Genomic DNA, 9,410 nt, shown 5'->3' with positions numbered 1-9,410 from the left:
GAATCACAAGAACACAAACATCAGTCTCAATTCACTCCTCTGCTAAATATCTGGCCTTAGCACAGCAGCAGCTCAGTCGCAGCATGACACAGGTTCAGGATTGTCTAGGCAGAGATCACTACGAGCTGTGACTGGAGTAAGGTTCAATGGTGTTTCCAATAGGCAATTATCTCAATCGGATCACATTTGGATTCAGGCAGTAGCACAGGGTAATTACGGAGGTCAGTAGCTAAGAGTGTACCCCCTCCCTCCTCCTCTTTCCAAAAGTCTATCTCCCTCTCTTTCCTCTTCGCTCTCCAGGCTCTCTGGGGACTGCCCACTGATGAGACTCTGAGATGCAACACGCTCATTGATTTAAGACCCGCCACAGGCATTGATTTGAAATGGCTGAGGTACCAGGGCGCAGAGCACCCTGCTCCGTCTTAATGACTAGATCAAATGCATCACACCTCCTCAACTGGCCGGGTCCAATACTGACTGCATTCCACACCAACTACAATCACACAACTAATTCCCTTTCAGACTCTCGAATGCAATGTCAGTGAGGCTACTACAAGAAAATAGCTTAAAACCAGCAGTGAAATATAATTGAGTACCAAACAACATTTTGAAGTACTTGTACTTGAGTATTTCCTGCTACTACTACTACAGTGGAGTATTGTACACTTATGTTACTTTCTATATCTTTTCCATTACATTTCAGAGGGAATTGTTGCACTTCAGGGCTATGATGAAGGAATATTTTCATTACTGACTAAAATCAAAATAGTTGCAGATTAATTTTCTGCCAATCGACTATTTGATTCATTGACTTATCATTTCAGTTACCTAGAAATGTAAAATTACACATACAAAAACATGTGGTTACTTTAAAAAATATGATACATTATTATTGAATTAACTACCAAACACAAGGCCATGTTAAAGGGGAACTGTTGATTTAAAAGGGACAGAATCATTGCAGCAGAGCTTCTTACTTGCCAAACCTGCTGCCTGTATTACCCACAAAGCAATTCAACCACTGTCAGTTCGGTAGGAGATTTGGGTGTGTGTTGTGCTAGTAGTGGCTTATTTAGCCTCGAAGTCCTAGCTGCAAGCAGAGGTGAGGAGTGAACTACAGAAGTCTAGTAAGGTCACTGCACACATTGATAATTTTAATTCATTTTCAGACTTCAGCACCAACACTGACTCAGGTCAGGTCAGATTTGCTAGTAAATTTACAGCTAATTCATCTTTAGTTAATACTTAATAATATGTTTTACTGTTAACAAACAATGAAATGCTTTTTAACTTTATATAGCCATCTATATAATGTTTATAGATGAACTACACAGTATTTATTAACCATTTAAAAAGTATCATGAACATTGGTTGCAACTTTATGAAAAAAAGCTGCTTTCTAAATGGTTTAAAAATAATGTAATTAATTGTTAACAGTGAAATAACTATTAACTTAGGTTTAATTGACTATAGATTTGCCATTTACAGTATCAATGATGGTTATTATACAGTGTTACCCTTTGTTCACATATGCTGTAGTACTCAGTACCTGTAAAGAGACTTTGAAGTGTAAAATTGGGGTAGTTCCCCTCTTAAACGTTGCTCTTAACAAATCAATAACATAAAATAATGTAAACACTGACAGGAGTATTTCTTCATCATGAGAATTTCTGACACTTAAGTACATATTGCTAACAATACTTACATACTTAATTATTATTTTGAATGTCGGACTTTTACATGTATTGAGTATTTTTACACTGTGATATTGCTACTTTTGCTTATGTAAAGCAATGTAAAGCATCTGAATACGTCTTCCACCACGGTTCAAAACAGGTCACGCACAATGCACATTAATATATCATAGTGGTCTGTAGGTGCAATTTGTATTCACAGAGTAACTGATGGCTTTAGAGGCAGATGTAATATGCACTTGTAATGAAATGGAAAGGCCTCCTTGAATTCCCCGGTGTGGAGGGGTCTCTTCGTTTTCTTGCCTCTTGCACCTCTTGCTCTCATGTTTATATAACAGTATAGTCTCAATCATTCTCTCCAGCTGGTTGAAGGTTACCAGGGGCAAGAGGGGTAACAAATGGGCTCTGCGCACCATCTGAGAGCTAGCAGGCTGAAGGCTGGATAATGGCCTGTCATAATGGACAATATAGGCAGAACCCTCCTGAGACCAGGAAACCAAAGAACAAGTAGGCTGAATTATTCATGGTTACCATGGCGGCCCGCACAGCTGCATTACATTAGGCTCTTCATTAGCCGTGCCGTATTCTACAAAAAGCTTGAAACTAAAATATGACCAATATTTCCCATTGAGGGAAGACATTATCATAAGCTCTCGTGGGGGTTTATTCCTGCTTAAATGTGCCTGAGTGCTGACCTTCCTCACCACAGTAATAATGTGGTGGGGATTAAAATGTGATTCCATCCACGACAAGAGCTTCTCATGCTTATTCTAATGATGGGTGCACTGTGACAGCTTGGGCTCGTCTGACACTGCAGTCATTTCCCACTAATAAGACACTTAACACGGGGCCTCTCGCTCTTCTCCTCTCTCTGAATACTGAGCTAGACACAAGTAGGAAGAAAACTGCACTCTGGGTTATATTTGCTTTCAACTACATGTACAAATCCGTCTGTCACTCACATTACATTTAGAGAGAGGTATAACACTTTCTATATTATAAGAGGTTGCATGCTTTCTGTATGCATATACACAGAGGGAATAATTTGGAGTTTTTGTCATAATTTTCAGAAGGAATGAGTTCAGAAGAATTTGCAAGTGAGATTAGGCAGTGTATATTCAATCCCACGCAGGAATTTATGCCAACATTAGTTTGTGACTATAGAAATTTCAGAGCTTCTCAGCCAAATTCTTGAACTGTGCTTTGTTGTTGTCTCATTAAAATCTGGAGCGTCATCTCTGCCCTTACTTATATAAATTCTGCTCTGCTATTAAAGTGGCAACCTTCAAGGCTGTGACAACAGTTTAAGTGACAACTGGACTGCTCTTGTAGCGAGCAAACACAGCAGCATTACCAATGTACCTCATTCAAAAAATACATTTTCATGCAAATACAGCACCACTGCCTCAGGACACAAGCTCTCCTCCCAGAATGATGAAGAAAATAGAGCAAGGAATTTATGTAATTTAGTAACTCTTCTTTCAACAGATACAGACATTTCTCTCCATTGGTTCATTAAGCTTGAGTTATGCCCATGGCCACATAATTAAGTAACAACTTTAAACACAGCTTTTCACTTGTATGTTAATGAATTGTCGATATGAAATGCAAAACTCACGAAAAGGTGAAAAAATCACAAGCGTTTTTTCAATTAAGTCCTCCGAAACTGTCATGATAATAGTATCTTTGAAATAATTCAGATGCCACAAGTTTTTGTTTGTAGAAAACAACAGACAGCTGGTGTAGTTTACCTAATGTTACACCAGTTGAAAACAGACTTATGGGCTCTCAAGTCAAATCAAATCCATCTATCTATATTGTGCATTATTTTTTTTTACTACAGATTTATCAAGGTCAAACTCAAAGCTATCAAACAAGACTGTGAGTCAACAGCTTTGCTAGCAGCTATATGAAAATCTTCTAAGGCACAGTGTTGCTTTTGAGGCAAAAGCTAACGTCACCAGGCTAACATGCTCATAATGAAAGATCTGACTAAGAACTGTGGGGCACATCAGGATAGTGACTTATCAATCACAAGTTAGTCAAGGCCTAAAGCATACTAGGGGTTGACCGATATTCTAACCCTAAAGCATACCCTGCTACATCCTCTATTTAACTCTAAAGGGGACCATAATTTACTAAATAAACATCATTCTGTATTGAAGAAGACTTGAAAATAGCGATTAATACCACAAACTTCTTAGGAGACTGTTTACTGAGGAAATAAATCAAGTGAGAAGTAGGATCCTTTTTCCATAAGCTTAAATACAATTACATTTCTTTTTGAAACCAGTGGAGTTGTCCCCTGCTGGTCATTAGAAAGAATGCAGGTTTAAGACACTACCATCCACATTTAACACAGTCAGTGTAGCAATCCGTCTAATTTAAGTTAAGCCATTTCACTCACAGCCACAAACGTCAACCTCAGGGTAAAGCTAGAGGGGATAGTTAGGGTATCACTAAAGTCATTAAGATTGCTCCTCTCGACACAGTGGACACCTGTACAAAATGTTATGGCAATCCATCCAGTCGTTGTTAAGATTTTTCAGTCTGAGCCAAAGTGGTGGACCAACTGGCCAGCTGACTGACAGGACATTCCCATCCCTAGAGCGATGCTGCTAGCATGGCTACAAATGACCTCTTGACACAATTTATATTGGAAAACGGTGCCATGCTTTAAAAGGTCCAGTGTGTAGAATTTAGGGCGATCTATTGGCAGAAATGGAATATAATAGGGATGCACAGTTAATCGAGCTAGGTATCGCTAGGTGCAATATCTAAATGATAAATACATATGGGTAAAATGTGTGACAAAACAGCATGATAATGAAGTACTTACAAATACCTACCTACAAATCTTGTTCTCCAGGTGTAAGTAAAACATGTTTGTTTGGCACAGACCCCAACAAATTTCACATCTTCATGATTTGAATTGTTTTTTTGTTTTTTATTTGCGAATGATTATTTTGATGCAAAAATGATCATTCCGCCTAATCCTAAATCATATCGCAATACGATATGATATTCACAATTATGTTATCATTCATGCACAATCACCTGAAACTAAGAACTGTTGGGTTTTTGCAATCTGCAACCACACTGCTAGATGATACTATATCCCATACACTGGTCCTTTAAAGACATATATATATTAACATAAAAACATACCTACAATATAGTAAAGTAAAGCTGAACAAAATTACCTTAGACTTTGATTTGATAACATAAGTCATACATCCTGCAACTTCAATAAAGCACACACTGCTGTATTGATTGTTTCATAAACTAAGGATTTGTTTAAGTGAAATTGTGTGAGCAGCCTGCACCTCCCAGCTGTTGAAACCAGGGAGAGATGAAAGCAGTAGCACGTCAGCGGTGCTGCTATTTCAGTCATCGACCGTTGCACACACAGTCCATCATTTATTCATAGGGGGCAGTCTGTCAGAACAGGATGGCTCATGTTGGCCACTGTACCTCCAAACCTGCAGCTCAAGACCAGCGAATAGCCGGGGAGATGGTTTAAGGGTCATGATACCTTGACAGTAAAACTGACCTGTCAGGTGGCTCTCAATTATCAGAAGCATCTCGTTTTACAGCTGAAAAAGAAAACCCTGAATTAATCTAAGCAGCTGGCGAGATATAATGACAGCAAGACCGGGGCAATTAGTCATCTCACGTACGACTTAATTCCATAAATGGGACCCAGACACATGCTGACACACATGTACTTACTCATTCAGGCTCGCACAGATGCCACACATGCTACATGCAGCCAGTTATGCATGCATGACCTTTCATACATAAACAAAGCACACACACACAGACGCAGAAACCCATCCACCCATTCAATCACACACATTAATCCGTACACACAAACACACACTCACACAGTAAAGGATCCATTTTCAGGGGGAGCAAAATGATTAGCACTGCTGAAACATGAGCGGTTATTAAAAAGTCAATACATTGTCATTATAAGTGAAGACTGTTCCCTCAGAGTGAAGATATTGATCCATTCATGTGCTTACTGGTCATCGACCCGGCCAGTAATTTGCTCCCAAACAGATTTGAGATATGAGGTTTCTATTCCATGATGGCCTGTATCTCTGTTACACCTAGAGCTGAGGCTTCTACACTGAAATGGTTTCAGGGATTCAATAGGATTTAAATATGTCCATGGAGGCAAGGAAGGGCATGTTTTTATTCCCTGTAATTGTTTACTATCTCACCACAATTTCTTTTTAATAGACTGAGTCATCCTGGGACTTTAAATCATATCATTTGACACTCATAAGTAAAGTGAGTTTGCCCTCTTTTCATAGAATTTACAATATACTTATTTATGAATTATCTTTATATAACTATTACACATCTATAACTACAAATCCATGACAACTGGGCTAACTTCCATCTGCGGATGAAAATCATATGATATGACTGAACGCCAGAGCAGCTACTGGCACAGTTTTCTCAACTGGTGTTTTCAAGGTCAAAAGCAAACTATGATCCTCAGTATTTACCCGTTAGTTTTTTAAGCTTGCATTTCATTATTTCTACCTTACCTTTTCTTTTCAACTGGTTATATGCTTTAATTGCTGGTAATCAAAAAGAGGCAAACTAAGGTAAGTAATTGTTTTCATCTCCTATGTCTAAAGCATCTCAATCAGTATGTTTGGAAAACTAAAGCTTACTACATACTACTACTACCACCACTCACCTTGTTCACACAGTATGTACTGTCTAGGTATCAACATGGTAGTAAATTACTTGCCTCAACATTTTTGGGAAATAGGCTAAATATGATGCTTGAGCCAGTTGATGATTAGCTTAGCTGAGCATTAAGACAGGCCTGGAAACAGGTATAAATAGTTAAGACTTATTCTGTCCAAAGTAGGGCAGCAGGATGTGTTCAAAAAATAAATATCATATTGTCATTATTTCGACCGTATTATGATCGTGATAAGATTAATCATTATTGGATATGATAATTTTGCATTTTCACTGATAAAACTACTAAAATCATGATGATGTGACATTTGCTGGGGTCTGTACCAAATAAACAAACACAAAACAATTTGGTTATAGTTTGAGTGGTATTATTGATTATTTACATATGTGCTTATGCAGTTACAACATCTCAAAATGTCTGCCGTGGAAAACATTTCAAATTTAGTTTCAACGAGTGGCTCATGAGTTTTAATGGATGTTTTGCAATGTTTCCAGTGGAGAAAAATAGCATGCACCTGGGTAGGCATTTACTGTATAGTACCAGCCTATATGTTTTTTAATACGCAACAATTTTGTTTGGTGTTGCTTTGCTTCATACTAAAATGAATGTCACTTATACATCACTTAGGTAAAGACTACTCTCATGAAACTGTTACTAGAACAATCAACAGTTAAGTTTGTTTTTTTCCACAGAAAAGCTAAGTGTACTTTTTGAGAAAACAAGGCTTTTTGTTCAACAGTTGTGCTGTCATTCAAAACTCAACATAAGAGTAAAAAGCTCCTGAGCCATTTGATCACAGAAACCCCCTACAAATCAAAGCAAACCGATTATCTGTGGACTTCCACCTCCTGTGCTTTTACTCAGCCTGTGTGACAGGACTGTTTGTCTTCGAAACAATGCATTATTTAATTGGATATTATTCAAAGGTAATTCAAATGCAGACCTAGTCATAAGAGAGACCTTGAAGATTTATGTTTGCTTAATCCTTTGAATTTGTGTATGCTATGTGATTCAGCAATGCACTGGAGCAAAACCCAATCATTTGAAAAGAAAAAAATGCCCTCTTTAATATTCATAATCCCTTTTGAACTGTAAACTCCATCTGTAGTTTAAAGTGATGACTCGTTCAAAGCATAATCTTAATCCTTTTTTACGCAGCTTAGTTCTGAAACCAAAGGGAACTGGGGGAAATTGAAAGCTGCCATCAATGCAATAAACCAGAATCAAATACAAGCAGAAGGGCACAATCTAATTCTCATACAAGGTCACTAATGCTGTTCATCTGTGTCCCTCACTGCTAAGCAATGCATTGTTGCACAAGACGAGAAAAAGAATCCAGGATCTCCACATTAGAAAACTAGATTCTGTGGGGTTGTGAATAATGTAAGAATCCATAAGTCACAACCTAAAGGTTTACTGCAGCAGGTCATTACATTTTCAGTTTCCCTTAGTTTGGGTTTTCCTCAGACTCTCCTGGCTTTATTGTGTCCACAGTTCTATGCTGCATCTTTGTGCATTAAACTTAGACCACAGTGATTTGGGAAGTGATTTTTGCACTAAGGAAATTGTAAGAGTAACCATGATTTGAGTCAAATACCTGGGCTGAAAGAGACAAAAGACTTGTGTTAAGGATTTCTGTAAATTAATTAAAAAGGTGAAATACACCCAACACAGTCTCGCCATTCAGGCCAGGAATTACATTCATATTGGCGGATCATGCATCTAATGATTAACATCCAATGCCAACATTTACAGCAATACAGGAAGTAGTGTGCCCTAAATGTAGCAAGACGTGTGGTGGTTACATTTTGTCACAGTTACCATAAGCACAACCTTTCCGTGACCTTAACCAAGTGTTTCTGCTGCCTACTGTAACTGTAATAATATTTTATTAGCCATGACCGTGATCCTTCCCTAAACTTAACCACATATTATAGTGCAGATGAGCAAATTTTAGCAACACTGGCTCTGGACCATTGAACTTAATCCATGTTTATGTAAAAATCGTCCAATATTTAAGTTTTGCTCCATTTTGGATGAAATCAATAAGTCTGTTTGCGACCACACCTTTCTTGACATCGACCTGACCATCAAACCATTCCTATAAACTCTGGCCATCCAGCACCGCAGAACTCTGTTTTCTGTTAATGGTTTAATGCTTCAATCAAATTACTGCGCACTAAATGAGTAATTTGTGTGCATGTAAATGTGCAATTAACATGAGTGTTCCCTGCATGATAACTGGCTGTTCCAAAGCTGGGGTTAACAACAGTCATACGAACTATTATCGTAGCTAACCTGCAGACAATAGGATATCAGTCCCTCAGGATCAGGAAGCATGCAGGTTTGATCATCGAGACGGTTCTTATGTCTCTCTAAGGAGAGAGAGAGTTCACAGCTGAGGACACACTATCTTAAACTCTTCCAACAGAGGTGTCAGGTTTTACTAACTGGATTATGAGTGAAAATCAAAGCCATCAGACAGATTAGCCTGCATCAAGACAAGGTCTGACCAGTCAGTACTGCTCATATAAGGCAGATTCAAAGTGATTTACTGGCCACATCAATGCAAATATAAAATAAATAAACAGACTTTCTGAAGGTTAAGTATCAAATCTTTGTCCCTCTGCAGATGCAGTGTCTTGTGTATCCTGATAGTACATCTAGATCTCACTAAGGCAGATTGCAGTTCACCCTACGCATTAAGAATGTGTCTCGAATGACCACTTGAATGACAAATTTGCTGCTGAACATGCAAATAACCAGTCACACAGTTTCTTTTCCACAGACAAGAGCCAACACTTGACATCAGAGGTCTTGAGTTACAGCTTATTGCAGGGCTGCTGTACGGGATCACATTATATATAGTAGATACATATACTGTATGTAGGTGATTTTGTTGCTGTTAATCTGTGTCTGACACCTGACTACAGTGGTGGCAGCATATCCAGATCTCTTACTTCATTAGAAGTAGCAATACTTGAACT

Source organism: Pagrus major, chromosome 8 (assembly GCF_040436345.1).
Source record: "Pagrus major chromosome 8, Pma_NU_1.0".
NCBI lineage: Eukaryota > Metazoa > Chordata > Actinopteri > Spariformes > Sparidae > Pagrus > Pagrus major.
The sequence above is the reverse complement of the archived record's forward strand: the minus strand, read 5'-3'. Positions refer to the sequence as shown.